This window comes from Neolamprologus brichardi, chromosome 9 (assembly GCF_056152115.1).
Source record: "Neolamprologus brichardi isolate AB-2024 chromosome 9, ASM5615211v1, whole genome shotgun sequence".
NCBI classification, from domain to species: Eukaryota; Metazoa; Chordata; class Actinopteri; order Cichliformes; family Cichlidae; genus Neolamprologus; species Neolamprologus brichardi.
This window is the reverse complement of record NC_142112.1, coordinates 33,237,415-33,264,533: the sequence shown is the minus strand read 5'-3', so window position 1 is coordinate 33,264,533 and position 27,119 is coordinate 33,237,415. Positions and strand designations below refer to the sequence as shown.

General features: G+C 40.5%; 1 protein-coding gene across 1 annotated transcript in view; it reads right to left on the bottom strand.

Annotated features, from left to right (window-relative positions):
• The window catches only part of LOC102782851 (cadherin-20-like), a 115,771-nt gene that overhangs the window by 70,575 nt on the left and 18,077 nt on the right, over positions 1–27,119 (bottom strand). The window contains exon 2 of the mRNA XM_087846315.1: positions 5,451–5,539. The gene's annotated coding sequence lies outside the window, so the exon portion shown is untranslated. The remainder of the gene's footprint in view (positions 1–5,450; positions 5,540–27,119) is intronic.

Here is a 27,119-nt window from a genome sequence, read left to right as displayed (position 1 = left end):
GCTTTACCAGGTGCAACAATTAAGTTTAACATCCATGCATCCATGAAAAGAGAATTTATTAAATTTAATGGAGTTACAAGTTAACAGGAAGTTAGCTCGCTAGTTTCCACCTAAACATTTCATACCATACCACCAAGAGATTTTTGAAACTAATTAAAACGTACAGCTCTGCTGTCACTTCCAACATAAATGAAGACAGAAAACTAAACAGCAGTGGCGTTTGCAGGGTTCCTGAAGTTGGACTACCTGGTATATAATGTTGTGCTACGTGATTGCTAGCGACACAGCTATATTAGCATAACATTAGCTTAATAATAATATAATAATAACACTAGCTAACTTTTTTTCCACTCGATAAAAGTTAAGGTGAGGGATTCTGGTGGTCAGGGACAAATGTAATCACATAGCAGGATGCTATACACGGGCCAAACTTCAGTCAGGAGAACAACTGAGATTATTCATCCACAATAGGAGGTTAGTTATTAATATACTGCAACAACATGGGAATAGAGCAGCTGAGAGAGAATTCAACATTAATAAATCAATAGGGCGACCGTGGCTCAGGGGGTTGGGAAGCGTATCTGTAACCGGAAGGTCGCCGGTTCGATCCCTGGGCTCTCTGTCCTGGTCGTTGTGTCCTTGGGCAAGACACTTTACCCTACCGCCTACTGGTGTTGGCGATATGGCAGCCTCGCTTCTGTCAGTCTGCCCCAGGGCAGCTGTGGCTACAACCGTAGCTTGCCTCCACCAGTGTGTGAATGCGAGAGTGAATGAATAGTGGCATTGTAAAGCGCTTTGGGTGCCTTGAAAAGCGCTATATAAATCCAATCCATTATTATAATGTTACGGAAGTGGATAAAGCGCCGTTTTTGTCTTTTCCCCATATTTCAAAAGTGTTTCATCTCTTTGGTATGACTGTCGCCCGGCATAATTTGCAGATGATAATGGTCGACCAAAACAGGCGCAGCTTGATGACATCATCAACATGCGATAGAGCGGTATAGTCAAAATCTCTATCGTTGGCCAAATTTATATCGTTTCTATCGTATATCGTTTATATCGCCCCCCCCCTATGATATTGTATTACTTACAAACTGAACGAGAACAGATTGTTTCATGATTTGCTGTTAGACTGGGCTAACTGGTAACAGCAGTTTTCCTTTGCATCTTTAATGTTTTTATTTAGGAATCAAATTAATTTGTTCTCAATGTTAAATTCAGAGACTGTCTGATAGCCTAATTTTCTCTGGGTTCATCAACTGCACACTAGCCCTTTCTTAACATTTGTTATTTGATTCACTGTGAGTATGAAATATTTATTTAATTAACATTGATTTGTGGAGACCCACAAAGGATCAAAACATACTGATAAGAAACTGCTGCCACTGGCAGCTAAATTATAGAAGTATGAGGACTTTAAATGTCAGACTAATGAAAGCTAAATGTTTTGTTAATAGGAGCTTGTTTGTGTCATCAGCTCATCTCTAGTAGCAACTACCCGCTGTGGTCAGGTAAGACCGGCGAGGCCAATCCCCGGAGCTTGGGGCTTGGTTGTCATGGGAGACAGGATGTAACGGCCTTGTATAACTGCGGGCAGCAATTGTGCTGAAACATGACTCTGCCTTTGAGGAGCTATTGTTCTCCTTCCTCACACCTTCCTCTTGTGGGAGACCGGTGTGCTTTGGGGAAGTGGAGTCGACTTTCACCAGTACGCCATTTCTCAGGAATATACTTCATGAAATGAACATCTACTTCCCCTCACAGATTCACTCTCACTTCTCTGATCTCCGTCTCTCGCTGTCATCTACCTTCACACCCAAACTACTAATTTTCCTGGTGTATATTTCACACCAGGCTGACAAGACGGAATCTGATGCTCTTGCTTTTATTGAAACCTGTTTTTCAGGCTCTTTTCGAGGAGGTGCGGTGCATGTTGCGGTGGATTAATCGCAGCCTACTTGACCCTGATACAGAAAGCTGGACTGGTCGAGGTGTTAATGGTCTCTCGGGCAGCTTTAGGACGACGCAGGCAGGCATACATATGCACTCGTCCCCTCTGTTAGTCATTTATCATGATTCGGATTACTGTTAATGAATAAAGGTGTCTAAGTATGAGTTATATTAACACAGATCCCTTCTCTTTTTTATCTGCATGCACAAGCGCTGCTGACTGACTGTGTGTTTAATGGCTGTATTGTGAAACCACACAGAATCAGATGCAAGCTCCTTATTGAGTAGTGGATAAATAGGTAGAAAGGGCTTTGAAAGAAAGTAAGTGCAGTTTCCCATTAACGCGCCCGTGCGAATGCATCCCTCCAGGTTTTTGCTTTCCTCTCAGCCTCTCTCTCTCCTCTACCCTCCCTGTCCTCTGAGTGGGTGATTGAATTAATTATGTTTTATCACCTTTTAGCTGATTGAAGTCTACCTTACTCTCTTTAGACAGCTTGTGTTTGTGTCTTCACGCGCTGCGCCAAATGGATCGGGCCTGTCACCCAGTGCAGACGCTGCCATCAGTGTTGTCAGAGACTTGGACTTTGAGATCTGAGCGCTGAGTCTGGGTTGTCAGTCTGTGTTTCTGCTGCTTTTGTAGTGTTTTTTCCCCTTCGTTGTCTTCTTTCTTCCATTCTCGGTAATTCATCTCCATCAAAAAACGAGTCTCAGGCCTTATCCTGTTCATTACTCACACAATGATTGTTGGAACAGTTTCAGGTTTTCTGTAGCACAGTGTGTCTGTCAAGAGAGGTGAGCTCAGGTTTCTTTCATTAGCAAGATACAATAGGACTGCTGGATTAGTTTTGCAACTAATATTCATCTTTCTTATCGAGTAATCAAAGTTTATTAGTTCTGTTAATTGCTGTTTTGTGCTCTTTCTATGAGATGTCAGAAAATAATTGGGTTGTCACAACTGGAAGAATTTCGAGGGTGAAACTTTGATATGATAGTTTTTTTTTTAAACATCTGGTTAATTAGAAAGAATTCATGATTTAACCGGCCATTTTATAACCAGGTTTGATTAACCCCTGTCTAAAAAATAAATGAAATCATCATTGAGAAATGAACAAAAAACTATAAATATATATATTTATTTATTTGCATTATCTATGTCTGATATAAAGCTTGTTTTATTCGCTGTAACGTGCGGCAAATGTGACAAAAAAGGTAAAAAAAAAAAAAGAAATCAAGAAAAATACTAAATAAATACTTTATTACAGTACTGCAAATGCAGGGAAATCTATTCAGTTCCTTTTTTGTGCATGCATGGCATCACCTTGCTGACACCGCGAGCTGTTGCTGTGGGCTTGTGTGTATCACTGGCACAACAGATGCTGTCACATGTCAGAGTGTGAGCATTTTAAAGATAAGAATTGTGAAACCCATTCACTGAACAGACCCTGTATTTGAGGTGCTTAAAATTCATTAGAAATGCTTTGTGACACCACTTGTAAAAACTGGCCTTTGGTTGTCCTTGATCATCTAATTCAAATATGTCTCAATACCCATTCCACATGAAAGAAAAGCAGGTGCTGTTACATTTGTGAAAAATCAACTTGCTGCTAAAGTATCAGTTGTAAACTTGTATAGCTTGTCCTCACTTTCCCGAAACCTAAAGTGATGTATTCAAATTTCTTGTTCAACGTTATTACAAACAGTGTTGGGCAAGTTACTTTGAAAAAGTAATTAATTATAGTTACTAGTTAGTTCTTCAAGAAAGTAACTGAGTTACAAGATTCTAAAAGTAATTAATTACTTGAAAAGTAACTATTGTGTTACTTTAAAAAAAAAGTTTAACCCTCTGGGGTCCAGGGGATAATTGGCCATTTTTAACTACTTTTGATTTTCCCTCCACATTTCACCTTTAAAAACTATTTACTTTGCCTTGTTTGGCATCATTCTTTTCAGCACAGCCTCACGTGTCTGAATTTACAGTTATGTTTTCATTTTGACATACTGTACTAACACAATTGATCTAAAATCAGACAAAAAACATAAAATCAGAGTAGAAAAAGTGATTTTTTTACTGTAATAACCACAAACATGTTTACCTTGATTTTTTAAATAACCATTTCAAACTATTTACATGACAATCAGCTGTTCTGTATTCAATAAGATGCCACACAAATTATTTGTGCCACTCCAAAAAAATAATTTCTGTCCACTATAAAGGAAACATCACAGCCTGATACCTGCAGGTCTGACAGCAGCAGGTGTGTCACTCCTGTTTCTACCTGGAGACAGCAGTCGCCTCATTGTTCTGACACACAACACAAAACTATCCACAACACTACACACTAACTACACAAGACAACACATTAAGTACACACTCCAAACACGCTAAACGTCACAAATCTCTCAAAACTCTCTCTCTCTCGCTGTCACTCCTAAAATTTCCCATTTTTTTTGTTTTTTAGCTCATAAGCAGAGAGGTCTCGCTGCTCTATCCTTAGACAGTAAACGTGACGAAACTATTGAGGAAAAAACGCAGCGTATATATTGTTTATCATGACTCTGGTTTTACGTGGCCTATCAACACAATTTAAAAACTGGTATATATCACCTTGTTGCTTTGTCTTTAAGTGGTCATGTGATTGTCTTACCACGACTACTTTACTCTTCCTCAGTCAAACAGCAGCACTCATGCGATTGTTTTGCCTCCTTAGCTCCAGGTGTTGTGCTAGACAGTGATCGTGATTACCGTCCGCGGGAGCGTGCAGCTGCTTAAAGCTGTAGCGCCCAGATTACTTCCAGCTACTTCCGTGCAACTGATATAAGATGCGGTAAACTGAACACAGCTTCAACCGTCTGTTTGTTGAAAAATAGTAACGGACCGCATTTTCTTGTTAGTAACTGTAACGGCGTTGTAACGATAGGAATAGTAATTAGTTAGATTACTCGTTACTGAAAAAGTAACGCCGTTAGTAACGCTGTTACTTGTAATGCCGTTATTCCCATCACTGATTACAAACAATATTTTTATTTAAAAAGCATCTTAATTGGTATCTACAGATTCTCATTTAGTGATCAGTTGTTAAGGTGACTTTTTTCAGATAAATAATATTCCTTGTTCCACAAAATAAAAGCATCCCTTCCCAAGTTCTTACCTTAGGTCAACAAATAATGCTGGTCTGGTTACTATTGCACACGAACCACTGTTTTTCATCAGTTTTAGCAATTTTAACTAAGGATGTGCGCAAATATTTGACTATATGTTTAAACATTGCTGCTCTTAGTAGCTGGCATTGGAAATACTCGTCATTGAAAGTATTCTGTTTTATTAGTGTACCATGGAAGTTATCATGTTCATTCGTTCACACTTAACGAATACATTTATGGTCTCAATCATGAATTCCAGTCCTTATTTAACACATCACAGTGTGCATTTTGGAAATTATTTTTCAATTTAGAGTAACACAGACAATAAAAAAGGCTGTTTTAAGGAGTGGCGACCTTACCTTATGAGTCTGCCGGGTCCCTGGTTTCAAGATGTCAAGATGGTGCTGTCCGAAATGTGAACCTGAACCGATAGGTGACTTCAGGGTGTCTTAAAAAAAGAAAAACAGCAAAGAATCACAATCAGGCAGTCAGAATGAGTGAATATGAATGTTTTTCATATATGAAATAATGAAAGCATATACTTTTTCAATTTATTTGTTTGTCCAGATTTTGAGTCAGCAGATAAAAAAAAAAAATCTGTATTTTATATAAGACTCAGTGTGATTAAGTGTCCTAGAAAAAACAATTAAACTAAACTTAATTAATAATATTACAGTGAGCATAAGTCACAGTCATGTTAACGTATGCCTTGCTTCAGTGCTTTGTTTCATATTCATCAACATGACAAACATCCATCAGCCTCTCTCCACACGTGTTCTCCACACCGCTGTGATAAACACACGTCGAAACAGGAAGACTCCTGTGCGTCAATACGATCGATCAGCTGATGGATTACGTCGAGGGATGAATTACACACAGTTCACAATTGCCGACAATTAACTAAACAGGCAGGGGATTGATCTACGAGCAGCTAACCTGGCAGGCAGGCAAGATCCTTAATTTTAGGAAGGCGAGTAAAGAAAATGTGACTGCAAAGCTTTGGGAGTGGAAAATGCGATAAGATAGGTGTAATGGGTTTGGGGGGGGGGAAGATGATAGGGGAGCAGGAAACTACACTGGTAGCTGACACATAACGCAGTTGATGCATCCCAGATCCCAAACAACAGAACTCCTTTTGTTAGTTCTGTGCTTGGTAATGTTTGACATCAGGGTCCTGGAAGATACTGTTTACAAAAGACTGTTGGGAGCTGGTTTCAAACTTGGATATCTCTCTCTCTTTCTTTGCATGCAGCTCATAAGATTTGCCTGTTTGACGCGGCACATTGGGCTTAAGCAAATAGCAGCTTTTATGTGTCCCAGTTCTGTCGTACATGCAAACTCTAAGCTATTTAACAGGCAAGTGCAGGTCAGAGGCACTGACCAGAGAGGAAACAAAAAAAATCACATATGAACCAATGCACGAGTCTCCCATCCAAGCATTAATGACAGCTGGTTATCTCCATGAAAGGAGCACACTCTCTCCTGCAGAAGGTCATTCGATGCAGTTAAAGCACTAGAAAAAGCAGCAACAAGGCCTTAAGGACAATTTTGCTTTGCCATGCAGTTTAACTGATCTTCTCGTAGATTTCTGGTAAAATAATTGCCAAAGTATAAAAAATGCAACATAACTATCCAATACTTCCATACTGGGAAACAGATGCTATGTTTATTTATCTGTAATTGCAGTCTTCACATTCTATCCTCTGCTTACATAAAAGTATAAAGATTTTTTTCCTATGCTATTTTATAAGAATCAACACAGAATGTGTTCATTATAATGATACTTGAAAAATACTCGCAATTAAAACTATTGGTTCACTATGTTCTGTGTGTGGTTTGTCCGAGTTATGCTGCTGTACATTAGCAGAAGGGACTATGGTGAGTAGGTGTAATCAAAGAATGTATACAAAAGATGGCTTTGGATTAGTTTTGAAGCCCTACGGTGAGTTCACACTAAACATGAAGGTGTGATTATATACAGTCTTTCCAGTGAGGTAAAGCAAACTGTTCATGCAAGTTAAACATTTCCTGTTGTGTTGAAAAAACTTGTCAGCCTTCGCCTGGTCAGACCAACAGTTGAAAATAGAGGACAAGCAGATCAGGGAAACAGAGGAGGGCTTGACTAAAAGCCAGTAAAGTTGTACGACTGCTTCTGAAAATATGTTTCTGTAGTTTGATTTCAGCTTTTGACTGAAGTCCTCATCCCACCGGCAGTCCGTGCCACGGTAACTGGCCGATTTTGGTTGGGGTTCTTTGTTCTTCTTAAATTCTTGGTTTTCGGTTAGTTAATCTCGTTAAAATGACGTCATATGCGCAGTAATGCGGAAAATCTCCGTTAGCGAGTTAACGCGGATCGCCCCATGCAACGCGTTAGCATGGTTAGCTCGTTAATGCGCCCCTCGCACGGCGCTAACGTGTTAACAGCACTATTTAGGATTTGTTTTAATTTTGGTTTGTTTCCACTATTATGTCAGTGTCTTGCAGTATTTAAATTATGTGTATTATCAGAATCAGAAAGGGTTTTATTGCCAAATGTTGAGCAGGTTTACAACATTAGGAAATTGCTGCGGTACTTAGTGCAAACATACTGTCATATAACGCTTAAATAGACATAAAAATAAGAATTAAAAGTGCTAAGTAGATAGATATATACATGAGTGCAGGTGGTGATCAGTGCCAAACGTGGAATGATGCAGTGAACACAGCGTAGGGTCATGTGTTAGTGGTGGGAACAGTCATACGGTTATTGTTCATGAGTCCAACAGCAGAGGGGAAGAAACTGTTCTTATGGCGAGAGGTTCTGGTGCGAATGGACCGGAGCCTCCTGCCTGAGGGGAACAGGTCAAACAGACTGTGTCCAGGGTGAGAGGGGTCAGCTGAGCTCGGAGCTGCATGCCCCAGTGTCCTGGAGGTGTACATGTCCTGCAGAGATGGGAGTCTGCAGCCAATCACCTTCTCAGCAGAGCGCACAACACGCTGCAGTCTCTTACGTAAGCTTGTTTTTGCCACTGAAAACTTAAAAGACTGAACAATCCATATAATCTGCTTGACAGTTTCAGGTGGTGGTGCCATGCGATTTTTAATGGGATTGAAGACTTTGAATTCCTTTGTTTCATGTTTGGTGTGAACACAACATTATTGTGTTAGGGTTATGTTTTGCTATTGTTTGTTATTTGGAGCCAGAATTATTATTGTTATTATTAATCATAAACTGTGCAAATGCAATGCCAACTAACAGATGCCTGCTAATTAAACCTAAAAAGTGCTTTGACAGTTCAACCATCCAGCAGTTTATGCTTTTTGTTAATTAAAAATGCTGTCAGGACCTGGGGGATAGCTACAACTCTGTATGTCAAGACATCGGAAAAAAGTGGCACAAAAAGTTAATAAATACATAAAAGTATAATTTGTTGTGTTTTAAGAAAGATAAAAGTAGTCACAATAGGCACATTTGCTTTTTCTTGCAGGCTGTAAATATGATTTTTTTTTTACCTGTAAAGTTTGGCAGTTTAACTCTGGCGTCTATGGAGATTGACTCAAATTTCGAGGCAGCCTCATGTGGACATTAATGGAACTGCAGCTTTTCTTTTTCATCTCCTGTGGCTTCATTTTACACGCTTAACCTCCTAGGACCTGCCGTCCACATATGTGGACATCACATTTTGGGTTATTTAGACCAAAATACTCAGTTTTGCTCTACAGGGGCCTGATATCCACTTACGAGGTCATTATACTGCTACTGTTTTAGGGCTGCCACAAACGATTATTTTGACAGTTGACTAGTCACCGATTATTTTTGCGATTAATCGACTAATCAGATCGTGCATCCAATGGACGTAAAACGTACAGCCAATTGCACCAGCAGCATCTGCTCTTATATAACTATCATTAGCTTACAGCTTTAAGTGTGTAAGGTATGTGCTAACTAAAAATAAAGACAAGGTGATAGTTTATTAAATTTTAATGAAATTTGCAGATTGTTTTGGTGAAGTTTAATAAACTCCTTGCTATCTAAAATATAACAGGACACCGGAGTATATTCTCGAGCATCTCACACTTCTGATAATCAGTTGTTTGCTTGACGTTTATTCAGCTGTGTAAAAACTATAACTTTAATCTCAGCCAAACCGATTTACTCAGGAACAAATAAAATACTAAAAAAAGCCAAACAATAACATTTTTAAGTTATCTAAGTGACTTATATATCATGTTTAACCTGAGTAGTGAAAGATGGCGGTGGATTTGAAAACGATTTGCCGGGAGTCCGGTGTTCTCACGGCTCTAGTGAGCCTAGCCCCCGGCTAGCTATCGAGCTAGTGGGTAACAGACGTCTCCGAAAACGTCGGAGCGCTTTTGAAAATATGTGGTGTCTTGATAAACTGAGCAGATATTTGAGGTTTACACAGCTACATTCTCGCCTGAAAGTATGTTAAGCGTTTATTTTGTGACCCAGAAAGAATAATAAGAGTAATATTAAAACTAACTAGCTGCCGCCATTGTTGTAAACTGAGCTGGGCTGCGCTATGAATTCTGGGACAGAGCTACTTCTTCTTCTTCGGGGTTTAACGGCAGCTGGCATCCTTGTACAAGCAGTGCTGCCATCTTCTGTTTCAGTCCGTTATTACACTCTTAAATCCTACTACTTATTCCTGCGTCTTTTGGGATCTTACAAAGCTTCAAACGATGTGTTGAATCAGTCGTCGACGATTTTGAGAGTCGACATAATCGTGGCAGCCCTATACTATACCTATACAGGCAAAAAAAAAAAAAAATCTGGTAATTCTTTGTTTTCACATTCATCAGGTCCCAATCGGCCCAAATATCAAAGAGAAATTAAAAATGCATGCCATGGAAGAGTTTGGGTCTTAGGAGGTTAAAGGTGGTTAAAGGTGGAGGTTAAAGGTTAACTTTTGGGTTCAATCAGTCCCTACTCACACCATAATAAAATTTTATCTGAATACAATTTATATAAAATTTAATGTGTTTTATTTCATAACCTCTAAAAAGACCCAAAGCTTTTCTTATCACTAAATGGCTTATTTACTGTGACAGAGCCATAAAAGTAAAATGATGTTCTCGACGTGACAAAACTTAATCCCAGTGATTGAGTAAAAGCCGGTGACTGAGGATTACCTTCTGTTTGTACTCGACAGAACTTTTCATACCGAACACACGAGTGTGTCACTGCTGTATAAAAGTCATCCGCCCCCTGAGGATGTTCTTCACTTATTTGGTGTCGCACCTACCCGCATCAGCATGGTGCTCATAATCACAGTAAAGCCAACCCTCCCAGGTATTATTATGATGATGACATTTGCCAATAGAAGGGCAGGCAATCACAATAGATGTTTCCATTGCACTAAAAGTGATTTATAGTGGCGCTCGTGGAAATGATTATCCAGAGAGGGCATGTCGACGAAGGAGGATAATAGTACCCTTGTGCCCACAGCCCCTTTCCATGTGGTGTGGAGAGCCTTGACTGCCTCACAAACCCTGTTCCCTTGGATGACTGAGCCTCGCGGCCTTCGCTGAGTCTATTCCTCCCTCAGATAAACGCTGCTATAAATAAAAGAACACAAAGCCAATCACCTCTCTGTTTAAAGAGACGTGCCACCTTCCCACACACGGGAGCGTTTGTTTGATCTAATCTCCCTCGTTTGGTCTGAGGCCGCCGGCCTGACTGACTGATTGTTGGAGCTGCTACTGCTGCTGCTGTGTTTGTTGGGGAGACAGAGCCCAAGCTGTGGGTGGTATTTGCCATGTGAGGATTTGCAGCGCTGTAGACCAGATGGCCGTCAACCTTGTGTTGATCTTGGAGCGCAGTCATGCCAAGACGGCTTTCCCCATAGTGGAATAAGAGAACTCGAGATGTTAAACATGCTCCCAGCCCCAAGCTCCTGGCTTCAGTGTGCCACAGAGGGATTATGGTTGGATCTGGCCTGACAGAAGGAGTTGGTCAAGGCTGTAATAGAGCCTGAAGCGAGTGAGAGCTGGCACAGAGCAGGTTCATAGGGTGCCAAAGACTTCCTGTTTCTGCTTCCCTTCAAATCTTAATTCTTACTTTTAAACTTTATTATGATGTCCCACCCTTCAGATATGAAACTGTGCATGTCCCCTAAGCCCAACAGCGTGTTTTACTACCCCCTTTATCATTTTGACTCCCTTCTGCGCCAATAGCTGAAAGAGGTTTCAAGAAAGGAAATATCTGCTGTGACTCATGAGGACGTGGGTTATCTGCTAATCAGAAAGTCATTTATTTGATCCCCAGCTCCTCTAGTCTCCCTGTCAAAGTGTCCTCAGCTAAGAGGCTGAACCCCAAGTTGCCCAAATGCATCCATCAGAGTGTGATTGTGTGCTTTAAAGCTCTTACACAAAGGGCTTTTAGTGCTCAATCAGAGTAGAAAAGCACTAAATACCTACCAGGCCATTTACCATTTAAAGGTGCTAATTTTCATCAAATTTTAGATTCGTTTCAGAGGTGTAAAAGCAACGCATAGCAAAGGTTCCAACAAGCAACACAGCAAAAATATGGAAAAGTTAAGTTCAGTGAAACAAAAATAAACAAGGCATAAAAATCAAAGTGCTCACTTGAACAGATTGAAGAGTCTTCCTTTAAAATCCACCACACAGTTGGCTCCAACAAATTAAGGAACTCATTTTAATAAATTAATTATTCTAAAAGTTTCACGCTGTCTACCTGCAGCCAGTCTCTCTTTTTTGACTTTCCACTGGGCTCTACCCAGTCTGGAGCCCTTCACCTCCTCAGCTGTGCTCTTCAGGCCTGAATTCAACTGCATATTTCTATTTTTGCCTGTTTGGTTGAGTTGTCCACCCTCTGAACTATATGTTCAGTTCATGGCTGCTCTGCACAAGCAGCAACCTTCCCAGTTCTCTATGTATCAGGTCTACTCTGCCTTATACTCAGTATCCAATCACCAGCCCATCCAGCCCTGCTGTTATTATTCATTCCCTGTGTATTTGTCTATCAATCAAATCTCACAAGCTCTGACTGATGATATAACAGCCTCGACTGCTGAGTGCTTCATTTTACATTGATTTTTATGGGGTCAAAATGACAGAAAAATAAAGTCCTTGAGAGCGAAATCAACACAGGGAACACATTAGAATTAATGGCTAAGACAATGACAGTAAAAGCAAATGTTTTCTAAAAAGACCCGTGAAGTGATAATGGAGGAATTTGCTCATTTACATGCACCTAAAGGTAAATCTACAAGTGCATGGATACATTTTAAAATTTACCACTTTTCCTTTTCAAAAATACCTCTGTCTACATTATATCCCAGCCATATAGCCTGTACCTGTTTAGCACACCATGGGAGGCGCTTGACATAATTTTTTTGCTATGTAACTCCAACCATATAGCTGTTGGCCTAGGGCTGTGCGATATGACCAAAATCTCATATCCCGATATAAAACATCTATCGTCCGATAACGATATAAATCACAAAAAGTGTAATATTTTTTGTAAATTCTATGAATCTCGGGTAGGGGAAGTGTTTCCAGCCGCGCGTCATGTAGCTGGAGTCAAGTGTTTTAACCGATGCATGAAACTATACATTTTTAGACATAAGTTGTTTTCTTTGTGATTATTTATTACACGGCGTGCTTTGGAGAAAAGCCTGTTCTAACATTTCAGTCTAAGGTTTATTTTTTAGCACCTGGCGGCTCTTTTTTGCTTCTCATCCATCAATAATACTTTTTCACATGATTCCGTTTATTTTGAAAAGTCTCAACAGGATCTTGAGCTTTATTTTGAAAGGTTTATGTGGAAAATAAACAAGCGAACATGCGATGCTGTTACCATCGTTGTTGCTAACGACAACACATAAAAACAGGCGCTTGTCCGTCCGTAGTGTGGTTATATTAAATATAAGAGAAAGAGAGAACTTTAAGAAATTAATATAGCCACTACAGTGACCATCAAAAAGATGAAAAAATATTGCCGTAAAGAGTTTATTTTGCGACACCACGAAACAAACGATAGCGTAAAATGAAACGATAGATAAACGATAGACGTCATCCGATGTACATCGTTATATCGAACAGCCCTATGTTGGCCAATCAGAAGCCATCAAACAATACAAGGGCACAGTTTGTCTCAAATGTAGATAGAGACTCGCACATCTGACTCTGTAAGATAAAATGTTGTTTTTCCTCGTACATATCTAAAAGCAGAAACTAAAAGCAGAAACTGAGTTGGCTGAGACGGAGTTTCTTCACCTTGGAAGAAATTTTTAAAAGCTCAGTTTTCAGTGACCTCAAACACCACTTCCATGTGACCTGAAGGGCAAATTACATTTAGGTTTACCACAGCACATGTTTAGGAGTTATACTCCTAAAATAAAACAAATATAACACAAATACCTGAATGTTAATATTGTCGTTCACTATATGATGAATAAAAATAATATTTTTTGAAATCAAATGAAATGAGATATTACTAGCAAAACCCCACCTTAATGGTGTTTTTTCCCCATAGGGTGGGGTCAAAGCACAGCTGTGAAAATCTACAACTTTACTGTCTGCCTCATTTTCATTATTTGTATTTGCCGACCTGCCTGAGTAAGCTTATGCAAACTTTACGACTGTGTCTAAAAGTTCAAACAGATTAAAGCTTAAACGTCCAGCCTGTATGAGAAGCACTGGCACTCTGTGGTCATGAAAACAATATTCAAAGCAACTCAAATACTGAATTAAGACTTAATTAGCGAGGCATGCTAGCACCAGTAGATTCTGGTTATATTCATACTACTGCTTATATTAATCATCACAGAGCTTACTAACATCAGGAATGTGAGTACATGGCTGTTATTTCTTTCTATAGTTGCAAACTTTACATTTACACCAAAAACAAAAGAAATATTTTGGAGCATTTGGAAAAAAAAAATAGTTAAACAGATTACAAGTTAAACTGTTTCCTGCACTTGTCCACAGTAAGTGAAGAAACCACTCACTCAACAACATTTTGCTGCATCATTCTGCTCATGTGTCTCTGTCATGAGATACTCTGACTAGTTTGTCTGTGTTTACATTCAGGAATGAGTTGGAGCACTTTTCAAACATCTCTACATCACATTAGGTTTTATCAGTAACGTAATTACAACTCACTGGTGCAGGCAGCTGGCGGGGAAGACAACATAGAAGACTGAAAGACAATACTGCAATTTGAACATCTCTACTCGTGAATAACACTGCTATCTCGGCGCGAACTTGATAAATTGGTATATAGTGTCAAATTGAGTGATCAGTGAAGCCATTAGGATCAGGAAAAATCAACACATGTTCATAAAATTTGAGACAGCACCTTTCATCCAGTCATACAGGAGCTCCCATCTTGTCTTTGTGGTTTTAACTAAACTTTGCAAAGAACCACTTTTCTCTGCCTCTGAGAGAAGGTTGTTGACAATCTCTGACTGCACACCTCAAAAAAATGAAGCTGAAGTACTGTAACAGCACAGCTGTAGAGTCATCTGCCTCTTCAGATCCTCCACAGCTGTCCAACCATGATTACATCTTCACTCCTCATTTAGTCCTCTGTCCACCTCCCGCTCCACTCATCCGTATATCGACTACAGTCTCCATGTTAAAAAAACAGCAGGATACTCCATCTCTCATCCCGAAACTTGGTGTTTTGCCGAGCTCTGAGAGACGTGTTTGCTTCTCTGGTTGCGATCCTTCACTCTGACCCCCCCGAGCCCATCAGCCAGTCCGCACCGAGTTGTTCTCATCCCTCATTACGTCCAATTCCACATCTGCCACAGGTCACGAGGCTCATATGCAGTTGCAGCTCTTGGACACACTCGAATGTTGAGGTGCAGCTCTTCACGCCAGGTATTTCCGATCCCTGAGAGGCCTGCTGTCTACCTCAGATGCGGTTTCTAATCTATTTGGGAATGTGAGTCCTAATGCTACACAGCAGCTGGATCTTCCAATCCTCAACCTCCTGCCATGTCTCTTGTCCTTCTGTAAGTACTGTAGAGGGAGGGTGGGGTGAGCCAATATTGGGTCTCAATCCCCTTCTCAGCACATCCGAAATGAAGCAAGGCTGGAGGGATAGCCGATGAATAAAAGAACGCTCTGTGCTTAAATGCTGCAATATGTTCTCTGATCCTTGTCGGCAATGACTTTTAAAAGCAGCAGATGTGACTTGTCTGGGATGTAAGGTGAACATGATTGATTCTTAATGCGCTGCTACTAAATAATAGTAACAGGAACACATGGAAATAGCAATAGAAATAAATCAGTGCAGCTATGCTGTATTCAAATGAGCAAAAATTACAGAAAAGTAAAGCATTTCATTTAAAAACTGAAATATGCTCAGCAATATAAAATGAAGTCAGTGTTCCTGGATGAGGGCCTGAAGATGTAATCCTGGCTGGACAGCTGTGACAGATCTGAAGATTCTCAATGGTTAGTTTTATATTTTTTCGCAAACTGTCATTCGTTAGGTTTTAAACCATTGTGATTTTTTTAATTAAAATATACATTCACAATATCAACACCAACCCTGCATGTTAAAAAAAATAATGCTTACTGAGTAGCAGAAAATCGATTCTGCTCGTCTGGACGGCGTGTTTTCAGTGAGAGAAAAATTTAGTCACGCGTCCAAGTAATGTCCTCAGTGTCTTTAGTGACTTATTCAGAGATAATTGCTCGAGCATACATCAAGACTTATATTTATATATTTTGAAAGTATGGTGCCAGATGGATCCTTTAGAAGAACATATATCCAACTAGGGCTGTGCGATATGACCAAAATCTCATATCCATCTATCCATCTATCATCCGATAACGATATAAATCACAAAAATGTAACATTTTCTGTAAATTCTGTGAATCTCGGGCAGCTCGACTTGCGGGAAGTGTTTTCAGCTGGGCGTCATGTAGCTGGAGTCGAGTGTTTTAACTGATGCATGAAACATACATATTTAGACATAAGTTGTAACGGCCGCCGTTTTCTTTGTATTTATTACACGGCGTGCTGCGAGGAAAAGCCTGTTCTAACATTTGAGTCTAAGGTTTATTTTTTAGCACCTGACGGCTCTTTTTTAATTCTCATCCGTAAATAATCTGCATCTTTCACGTGATTCTGTTTATTTTGAAAAGTCTCAGGCTCTTGAGCTTTATTGTGAAAGGTTTATGTGGAACATAAACAAGCAGACACGCGATGCTGTTACCGTTGTTGTTGCTAACGACAACGCATAAAAACAGGCGCTTGTCCGTCCGTAGTGTGGTTATATTAAATCAGCCCGTTCTCACTCCCGAGGCGTAACATGCCGACGTTTTGTGACGTCCCGCGGCGTTCCTGAGGGACGCGAAAGGAGACCTTCAGCGTTCTTATGGTGCGCGGTGGGTTATGGCTGAAATCCAGTGCAATGACGCTCCCGCGGTAATAGACGTTCCAGCCCTGTATTCCAGCCCTAAACCTAACCTTATCCCTAGCCCTAACCATAACCTTTTTCCTGACCTTAACCAAGACTTTAATGATGTTAAATAGTGTGTTTCTAAATGATTTGAAGAAAAAGAGCGAACATGTGTAGATTGTGTCCATACAGTTCTCATATTTCCTCATTTTTCCGAGGTCGTCATTCAGGAACGTGGTGGGTAGCCGAAAACGTAATATGTTGACGATTTGTCACCTAGCGTAAAATGTTACGCTTTGGGAGTGAGAACGTGTTGATTAAATATAAGAGAAAGAGTGAACTTTAAGAAATGAATATATCCACTACAGTGACCATCAAAACAATGAAAAAATATTGCCGTAAACAGTTTTTTTTGCGACACCACGAAACAAACGATAGCGTAAAATGAAATGATAGACGTTTTTATATCGTCATCCGATATATATGTTATATCGAACAGCCCAACAAGTAAGAAGTGAGACCCATCTCACTTTGGCACTGTGAGGTTTTTTTCTTCTTTTCCTAGTAAAGTCAACAGCGGATGGGATGGGACGAAGGAGTGCCATCTGAAAGTAGACTACTCTGTGAATACTATGAACACCACTGCCCTGAGATAAGGCTCAGCAAAGCTAATGTTAAATCAAAGCAAAGAAGCAAAGAAGATAGCACAATATCACGTACACCTCACATCCTTCATGTGCAAAGACATGGTGGGTTTTCTTGTTTTTTTAAAAAAACACAGAAGCCCAGGTATGTCAGACAGTTAGTGTTTTTTCACAGTACCGAGGCTCACAGAGAAGTGAAGCTTAAAGTCGAGGAATGTTTGCGAACAGAAGAAAGGGTTGCATTAACTTGCAACACCTGGACGACGTCACGGGCTGTGGGGTTCATGTGCAACAGCTCATTATCTCAGAGCACTGGTGACTTGCTTTCTCACGTTCAGAATGCCTGTTACAGTCCAATATTCCCACATGCTCGCATTCAGTTAACTTGGGCTAGACTGCAGTACAAACAGTTCAGTTTGCCATGTGCATGCAACATTTATGACAGGTTTTACTGATATTATTGGCCAGCCTGTGTGCTTTATGATCCTATTTTGGAGCAATAAAAATGGCCGAGGTGAGACGAACACACTTTGTCTAATTAACATTACAAATATTGACAGCGTTTACCTTTGGGAACATGATTTACAGAATTCTTAATTTTTCATAATATTTCACAATATATCTTCCACAGGTTAAGTGCCTTCTCTGAGTTAACAATCTGTGTAATATGGTATCATTGGCTCTAGTAGGTGGGAGGATAGAATGTGCTTCAGATCAAATAAGGAAGTCCTTTCTCTTTGATCATACGGATTCATGGGTTTAAAAAAAGCTATTTGGAGCAGTCTGAAGTCAGGGATCTCTCACACGTTCAGCGAGCTCATTGTTGGAAATTTACTTTGTGTTTAATACGAATGTCCAGCGTCTTAACAGGGTATCTATGAGAGAAAATAAAGCATAACAGACCCCCCTTTTTAACATTTAAATTCCTTTAAAAACATGCTTTTAAGTTCAATTTCCATCTTTTAGTGACCAAATGCATCTCGACTCTTTGACAGATTAATATAGCTAGTCTATAATTAAAGCAGAGATGCAGCAGAATTACAGCAATAATCTGTGATCATGGAGGCAGCTGTAAAACAGCATTTGTCTCATTTGTTTTTTTGGCTTGCAAATAAAATGTCGTTGACATCTGTTGCAGCACGAAAGCACCTGCCTCTTTTGTTGAACACTTCAAAATACAAGGAGGCTGGTGGGGAGTCGCTGATCTCAACACCTGGCAAAGCACTTGTTGGTTCATTTGAGGGTCATTTAGTGAAATCAGACAGCAGAGCCTGCATCCTTTTTTAAAAAAAAGGAGTAAAACAATCAGTCAGGGGGTTGAGACTGTTTTTAAATGCAGCACCAGTTGTTTTCAGGAAACAAGTGACATTATATCGCTGTGGCGTCAAGATTGCATCATTTGATTCTCCTCGAACCATGAAGCAGTGATATTATCTCATCCGAGCGTCTGATTATTTCAATTGTTTTCGGAAAAGTTTGCTGCTAGATTGAACTGTTTGTCCAGATGGGTATTTTCTTCGACAGGTCTCCTCCTGTTATCCTATTCGTATGCCCCCTTTGCACCTCTCTCCATTCAGGCTGTCTAACACGCTGCCTCTGAGGGCTTTCATGCTTCAGTAGGTGCACATACACCTAGATAGAGCTTTTCAAACGGGCAGATAGGTCAAACACTTACAGAAGCAGGAGTGTAGTCAACACAGGGTCTAGAGCTGGACACACGACCAGTGTGGCCAATTATTTCTTTCCTCTGGCCTATGCCTGCTTCTTTCCTTTTTGTTCTTCACGTGTACAAACACTCCAGAGAGTCCTGCATCAAAGTACCTCTCTCTCGTTAAAGGCTTTTGGACTGAACGGAAATATGTGTTAGCAAGCTGGAAAGGTGTGGGCGGACAGCTTTTTGCGCCTTCACATCATTTTTAATCATCTTGACAGGTTTCCTGGTTGTTCTGTCAAATACCTCGGCATCGGATCGGGAAACCAACCTGTGCCAGCTCCAGCAAGAACCCATGGAAATCAATGATGTTTGGATAAGTTTCTGACATCTGCCCTGCCTCCTCTTCATCTCTTTTTTCCTCTGTGGAGCTCAAGAACAAGAAAAACAAGCCTCTGAAACATGTGCTTTGTATACACGTCGGATCAGAGCATGCCGGGGCGAGAGGGGGCTCGCCGGAGCACGTTGGGAAGAAGTTTGTGGGGAAGGCACAATCGCTCTAAATTATGCTAATTTTACTCAAAGCCTGAGCCTCACCTCAGCAGAGGAGTCGAGGCTGGAAAGTTTGGAGATCTCACTGTGTGAGGGGATGGACCGAGGAGGAAAATATTTACTTAGAAACTTGTCTTGAGGCAATATGAGGAGATATTTGAGGGAATTGTGGATTCAGATTAAAGACAATGGAATGAATAAAATCCAGTGTTTTTATTGTGTATTTGTCATCGATTGATTTTTTTATCTGAATTACTATTTTTAACAAAGTCCAAGTGTGTTTATATGCCAGCTTTATATAGGTTTGAGCCAATAGCATTACAGAAACTCAGTGCATTGGTCAAGACGACCTGCTGAAGTTCAAACTGAGCATCAGAATGAGGAAGAAAGGTCATTTAAGTGACTTTGAATGTGGGTTGGTCTGAGTATTTCAGAAACAGCTGATCTACTGGGATTTTCCCACAGAACCATATCATTGGTTTACAGAGAAAATATCCCATGAGCATCAGTTCTCCAGGTAAAAGTGCCTTTATGATGCCAGAGGTCAGAGAAGAACATCCAAATAACCACTTGTAGCAACAAGTATGAAGAAGAACATATCAGAATGCAGAACACCCTGTACCTTAAAGCAAATGGACAACAACAAAAGAAGACCACGCCTACTTCCATCATCTATCTATCTATCTATCTATCAATCTATCAATCTATCAATCTATCAATCAATCTATCAATCTATCAATCAATCAATCAATCGGATTATGGGGTCAGAACAACATGAAAACATGAATCCATCCTGCCTTGTATCAACAGTTTAGGCTGACGGCGGTGGTGTAATTGTGTGAAGGATATTTTCTTGGCACACTTTAGGCCCCTGGGAGATTTGCATCACAGATGTGCAGCCAACAAATCTGCAGCAACTGTGTGATGCTATCATGTCAATATGGACCAAATCTCTGAGGAATGTTTCCAGCACCTTGTTGAATTTATGTCACAAAGAAGTGAGGCAATTCTGAAAGCAAAAGGGGTGTAACCCAATACTAGCGCGGTTCAGGTAATGAAGTATGATGACATATTGTAACAGACAAAAAGTAATGCCCACCTCCACATTTTCTCATGTAATGGAAAAGGATTGTCAGGTTTTAGCATCCAGGATTGCGGTGAATTTCAAGGCAACAACACCTAACAGCTCCTTATGTCAGTGATGCCAGCGTTATCTGAGAGAACGGCAGTGTAAAGCAGTTTTTCAATATTGGATTGGGCTGGATCAGGTGACCCTGACCTGTCCTTCAGTTATACTGCTATAGCATCTGGCTGCTGGAGGACTTCCCGTCATGCACTGAGGACTTATTTGCCACTACTGTGTGTCATTAATTTCTGCCTTCTCTCTCATGTTGTTTGTCTTTTGTCCTTATCTCACTGCCCTCCTTTTTTCAACCCCTCACAGCAATGAGATATTGGAACCTGAGCTTTGTTTGGTTGCAGGTCTTTTCCTATAGAAAGGGAGTTCTTCCCTCCCACTTTCACCAACCAATTGCTCATAGGGGAATGTCTGATTGTTGGGGTTTTCTTTCTAGTCTTGTGGGCCTTGACCTTACAGTATGAAGTACTTGACCATGACAATGGTTGTCAGTAAAATTGACTTGATAGATTGATAGATGTGGTCATAAATCGATAGGGAGGGAAAAATTACCACTGAATTCAAAGAAACAATGACAGAACTGACTCATGCAAATAACACTGATAACATGATATTTCGGCGATCGTGGCTCAAAGAGTTGGCAGTTTGTCATGCAACCGGAAGGTTGCCGGTTCGAGCCCCGGCTCGGACAGTCTTGGTCGTTGTGTCCTTGGGCAAGACACTTCACCTACCGCCTACTGGTGTTGGCCAGAGGGGCCGATGGCGCGATATGGCAGCCTCGCTTCTGTCAGTCTGCCCCAGAGCAGCTGTGGCTACAACCGTAGCTGCCTCCACCAGTGTGTGAATGTAAGAGTGAATGAATAGTGGTATTGTACAGCGCTTTGAGGGCCCCGAAAAGCGCTATATAAATGCAATCCATTATTATTATTATTTCCTGCTTTTCCACCGTCTCAGATTGCTGAGATTGAATGCAGATTGAATCCCAACCATAAACTTCGATCTTTTCCAAAAAATTATAGAAGGCACAGACAAAAATCTGCTTTATTTTTGGTTTATTTACTGTAGTTTAAAATAACTAGAATTTGGAGTGAAGCTGCTTTCTTCAGTTTTAGAAGACACTGACAAATAATTACTTTATTTTAGTTTTGAGGAGTTTTACATTTTGTTCTGAATAGTTTTCTTTAATTTTCAGATATTTCTTAATTAATTTATGGTTTTTGCCTTACATAAACCCAAGATATTACAAGTTTAATACCAATTAATCACCTTAACATGGCATTTGCTGGTTTTGTCCTGTTTAGACCTTTGTAAAATGACCTACTTCCTCCATGACCCCAAACCCAAAGTTCTCCCTCGCCACCTTTCAGGGTCTTTATCATTCCTCAGCTGTTTAGATGATTTATTCTGCAGAAACTAAGACATGTGCTCATAGCGAAATGTCAAGGATTGTTGCTGCCGCCTGTTGTGTTTACTTCCTCCTCCCTTTCCTTCTGTTCCAGACCGCTCGTCTCTGTTACCTCCAGGCAAGCGGGCTTCTCACATGCCCCTTGTGACATGTCCCATCTTTAAAGTGCATCTTTGACGGCACATTTGTTAAACATGACAATGAGGGTTCCCCAACCCCAGGGCAAGCTGAAATACGCCCGCACACAGATAGTACTGTGCAAACATGCCAGTGTTTGTACACATTTGTTGTCTTCGGCGTGTGCATATGCAGATTTATGTCTGTATATCTTCATGTTTTCCTTGCTTAAGTATTGTTTATCCTGAAGATTCAAGGGATTTGTACAGAAGATATAAATTACAAACAAAAGTGATCCTCAGATGCAAAGACCTTTTTAAAATATTGCTTTGATCATATTGACCTTACAGCACTGAATTAACATTTTTACCAGTGCTTCCTTCTTATTAAAGTTAAAACAAGATTCACCAACACTTCTCCTCTTTAATGTGCCCGGGGCTCCAAATCCATTAGTGGTTATCGCCCCAATCACACCGGGAAAAACTCAGGCAATCTTCTTAGCAGCAAGGAGGTTGAAGCAAGGAAGGAGGAGGGCTTGGGTTTATTTGGGAGGGTGAGTATCCCCCTTGCAGGGTTAAAAGAAGCAACAAATGTGCCTCAGAGAAAATCACTCCTCCACATTGTGCGGACTAAATCAGAAAGCGCTGCCGCCCCACCTTTCCCTCTCAGTTGGCGCTGTGGATGGTGGTGCTCCTGAGTGGGATTGTGCATAATGCGTGCGTGTTGTTTTTGCCTCATGCAGAAGTGGAAGGAGTGAGCAGTAACATACAAAATATCCTAAATGTTGACAGTTAGCATCTTGTTTGGTTAAGTCTGACAGTATTTGCTGGTGGATCTGCAGGCTTTGAGCAAAGCGAACAGTCATTTTTAATAATTCTGCCTGCAATGCAGGAATCATACATTGTTTTGATAAGAGATGCTTTTCACACTGAAGACTGAAAAACAGCTTTTCCCCTGAGTAAATGTCTTCAACAGCAAAACATAAACATAGAGCTTGCATTACCATTTAAATGTTCTTAATATTTGCATTAGTTTCTTGCTATGATAATAAATTATATTATTTCATTTATGCACGGAATAGGTAACAATTTCTATATATTGCTTTAAACACATTTTCATTGAAAAAAATCTAAAGTTATTATTGTGGGTTTTTTTGTTTTTAAGTTCCCGTGCTGACATTAATAAAATCCCTAAAAAGAGTCAGTCACTACATTGGTTGTTACACCCACCAAGATCCATTGGTGGGGGCACTCCATTCTTCTCCTGAATAACAGGTGTTCAGAAAAAAACAAAACACAAAATAGCTTTTTTTAATCAGCTGTAGTATAAAAGTAAGCATGGAGGTCTTTTTAACACATTTCTCAAGAATGTCTCATGAATGGGCACAGTGGTTAGCACTGTTGCCGCACAGCAAGAAGGTCCTGAGTTCAATTCCACCATCAGGCCGGGGTCTTTCTGTGTGGAGTTTGCATGTTCTCCCAGTGTTTGCGTGGGTTCCCTCCGGGTACTCCGGCTTCCTCCCACCGTCCAAAGACATGCAGCTTGTGGGGATAGGTTAATTGGATAATCCAAATTGCCACTAGGTGTGAATGTGCGAGTTAATGTGAGCGCGAATGGTTGTCTGTCCCTGTGTGTTGGCCCTGCGACAGACTGGCGACCTGTCCAGGGTGTACCCCGCAACCCTGAAAAGGATAAGCGGAAGCGAATGGATGGATGGATGTCTCGTGAATGTTGTCTTTTTGCTTGTGTACTTATTTTAGACCCCAACTGATATAGTACTTTTAATGATTAAACATATATACGGTTATTTAAAAAAAACTGATATACTGGCTGATATATTTTTCTTTCAGACACACAAAACAGATTTCCTAATATTTGTTAAATGTTATATACGAGTCATAGATCCATACTGCCTGATTTTGATTGGATCAGTTGGTTACTTTTCCAAACACCTCATGCGTAAACTTTTTGAAAAGTGAAGAATCAGAATCAGCTCTGCTCTCCTGCCATTCCTGAGCACATGCCACCTTGACGCTATCCTCCATGTTGCTGACTCTCTTCAGGGCATCAACAGCATTGAATTCAATCCCGTAACCGTCCATGTGTTGGATGCGCAGTATGTTGTCTCCAAACAACAGGCGTGTTCATGTCTTCTGCTAGCCGTTCAATGTCTTTGGACTTCATGATGTGGTTTTTGGAAGCAGTCACTTTCCATGGTCCAAAGTTGAAGTCCTGCTTACTGCTCTTGAAACCACGTGACATCATCATGGACAGATGCAGAATAGCCTGAACCCTGCATTCTTTTAAATTGTGATTGCAAAAATACTTAAGCATGTCTTAAGACTTGACTTCTGTAAACATTTCCTGTTGAGTTTATTGCCCCAGTGTCTCATTTTGGAAGAAATAAGTCCAATTTACTAATTTTGGTAATTTCAAGTTTCAGAAAATAGGACTATTCCTGGTATCCTTGTTGGCTCAAGATTCGTGACTGACAACGCCAGTCAGAAGTGACAGATCATCATATCTGGTTTCAAAACAGCAAAGACGTCACAAACCACTGAATAATCTGTGGATTCACCATTGAAAACAATATAGATGAATATGTCGACTGCTCTAGTTTCACAACTGGTAAAATGGAAGTCTATGGAAACTTTAGCTACTTGAATCTATGACCCTGCTAAAAACTTTACTGATGAGCTTATGATCTCAGTTGCTTGTTGATGTTTTACTAAACATAACAAGATGTCTATTTTATAAGCTATGGTCAAATTTAGATTCAAAAAGGACAATAAACAAGATGTGTTTTTGGGTAGGCCTAGGCTTAGAGCGATTCATCTGTTTCAAGATACCTCAAAGGTAACCAAAGGGGCTTTACTTACTAACAGGTGATGTCACCGTGATCACATGAATATTTACATACAGTACAGTGCCACCATTAAACTACAAATGCATGTTGTTTACTTGGGTCTCGATTAAAACCTCTTAGCAATATTGACATTTACTTTTGGGGACTCTCTGTAGATGCAGGGGTCAAACCTGCTGGCTTTTCAGCTCTCTCCAACCTTTCAGCCACCTTGCCACTGGCAGTTAATTTCCCTTAATCTGCAGGCAGGTCAGGGCAGAGCAGGGCAACAAAGGTTCAGGATAAAGATACGGCTGATTGCTCACTGGACTCTCATTTCCTTTTTAGTGGTCGTGGAGAGGAGTCAATTATAAACTTAAATAGCCAAACTTTTTAAAAAGTTACCGTCACTTAGTTGATTGCATGAGATTTCCATTGTTTTTAGTAGACTTTCCCGGGTATTATAATTGCCTGGGTAATATGCAGAGCCTTTTATCCTGCTCATAAAAGCCAGTCGCATTAATCAGGCAGTACTGGTGTTGGTGAGCCATATGAGATGATTGGGACAATAAGTGGTGCGTGTCTTTGAGAGATGCGTGTCATCCTAGCCACGTTCCTTCCCATTAAACGTTATGACACTATACCTCCATTAAAAGTGCGGATATTACTCATGTTAGACTCCGAAACTGCTCTGGAAAGTTTATACGCTGGTGTCAATCTCATATCTCTGGTAATTGTGGAGCAGGTCATATATGGAAAACGGGAGGAGGGAGGGGAAAATAGCTTCCTCAAAAACATGGCAGATTTAATTTGTCAGCTTGGATGAAAATTGGCCAGTGAGGAAAACAAACGGCAGTTGCATGGGCGAATGGTACCAATTCGTCAGGGGGAAGATTGAGGAGCCAGTCTAGAGATAGCTCACATCTCCATAAATCATGTTGACAATTGACTTGAACTGCAAGAGGAGGAGGTCTCCCATAAAGCCAGCCTGAACAGGCGCTGATATAGGACATCTCTCTCTACCCACTGCCCAGAAATAGAATGACAGCCTAATGCATTGAGGATGGCCCTGATGGCTGGCTGAAACACAGCCTGCTTGCTCACTTAAAGTGGGAATTTGTGGATTGTTTTGATTTCACTTTGGCTCCAGATTTATTGGCCACCCTTTTATCAAACAAAAAAGTAATTATTAACTGAAGAGTGCAATTCCTAGATAAATTATAATGTGATGGTTGAAAGCTGTTATAGCCTGTTGAAGCTTCCTGCTTGCAGGCTGAAAGGGCTTGGTTGCCAAAAACTTACAGTTATACAGAAGTCTGTAAGGAAAAATCTCTTCTTCCGTGATCTCTGTGAACACTACTTTCAGGTCACAATAACTGTGGTGTGGAATTGCTCAAAGGCTTATGACTCTTGACTGTTAGGTTGTTAGCTGAAGGGTCTGCAGTGTTCCCCTGCAGTGTTTCTCAATCTGATTCACTCCTTGCTTATTGCATTGGATTTCACAATGCCAAGATGGCATAAAACATTGTTTGGTGTTCTGCTATGTAGGGACAAGCCAAAGGGTGGCTATAACCCATATAGCATGATGGGTGGGGCCTTAAACCTGAATGCATTAATTAAAGAGAATGCAGGTTAAGTGAATTTGATTTCTTATATTTTGTGAAAGAACTTCACAAACCTACAAAAGTCCAGCTGCCTTCTTTGTCAAGCTCACTAGAGAATTTGGAATTGGTTTCCTTGCTTGTCTGTTATGGGTTAAAAGATTCAAGATTCTTTATTTGTCACATGCATAGTTATACGAGTACAACACGCAGTGAAATCTGTCCTGAAATGCTCCTCGACTCTGCAAAAAAGAGAACATTATATACAGTAAGTGAATTATGTACAAATGTTTTGAGCCCTAAAACATGTTTTAGTTTAGGGCTCGGATGGCCTGAGGATAGAAGCTGCTCTTGAGCCTCTTTGTTTTAGCCTGGATGGTGCGGAACTTTCTGGGTGTTGCAGAAGTTGGGACAGTTTGTTGCTGGGACGGGACGGGTCCTTTAATATCTGAGCTGCTCTGGACCAGCATCTCATGGTGTAATTGTCCTGTAGGGAGGGGATAGTAGTCCTGCAGCAGGGTTCTGCCTTATGGATCACTCTCTTTGAAGAACTTTTTTGTCCTTAACACAGATGTTCCAGTACCAGGAGGTATGGGAAGGACTGGATTGAAAACACATCCAATGTCCCAAGAAAAACTTTGAAAGACCTTCAGAAAACCTCAAAAACTGTAGCTTAAGACCACTTTTAAAAATC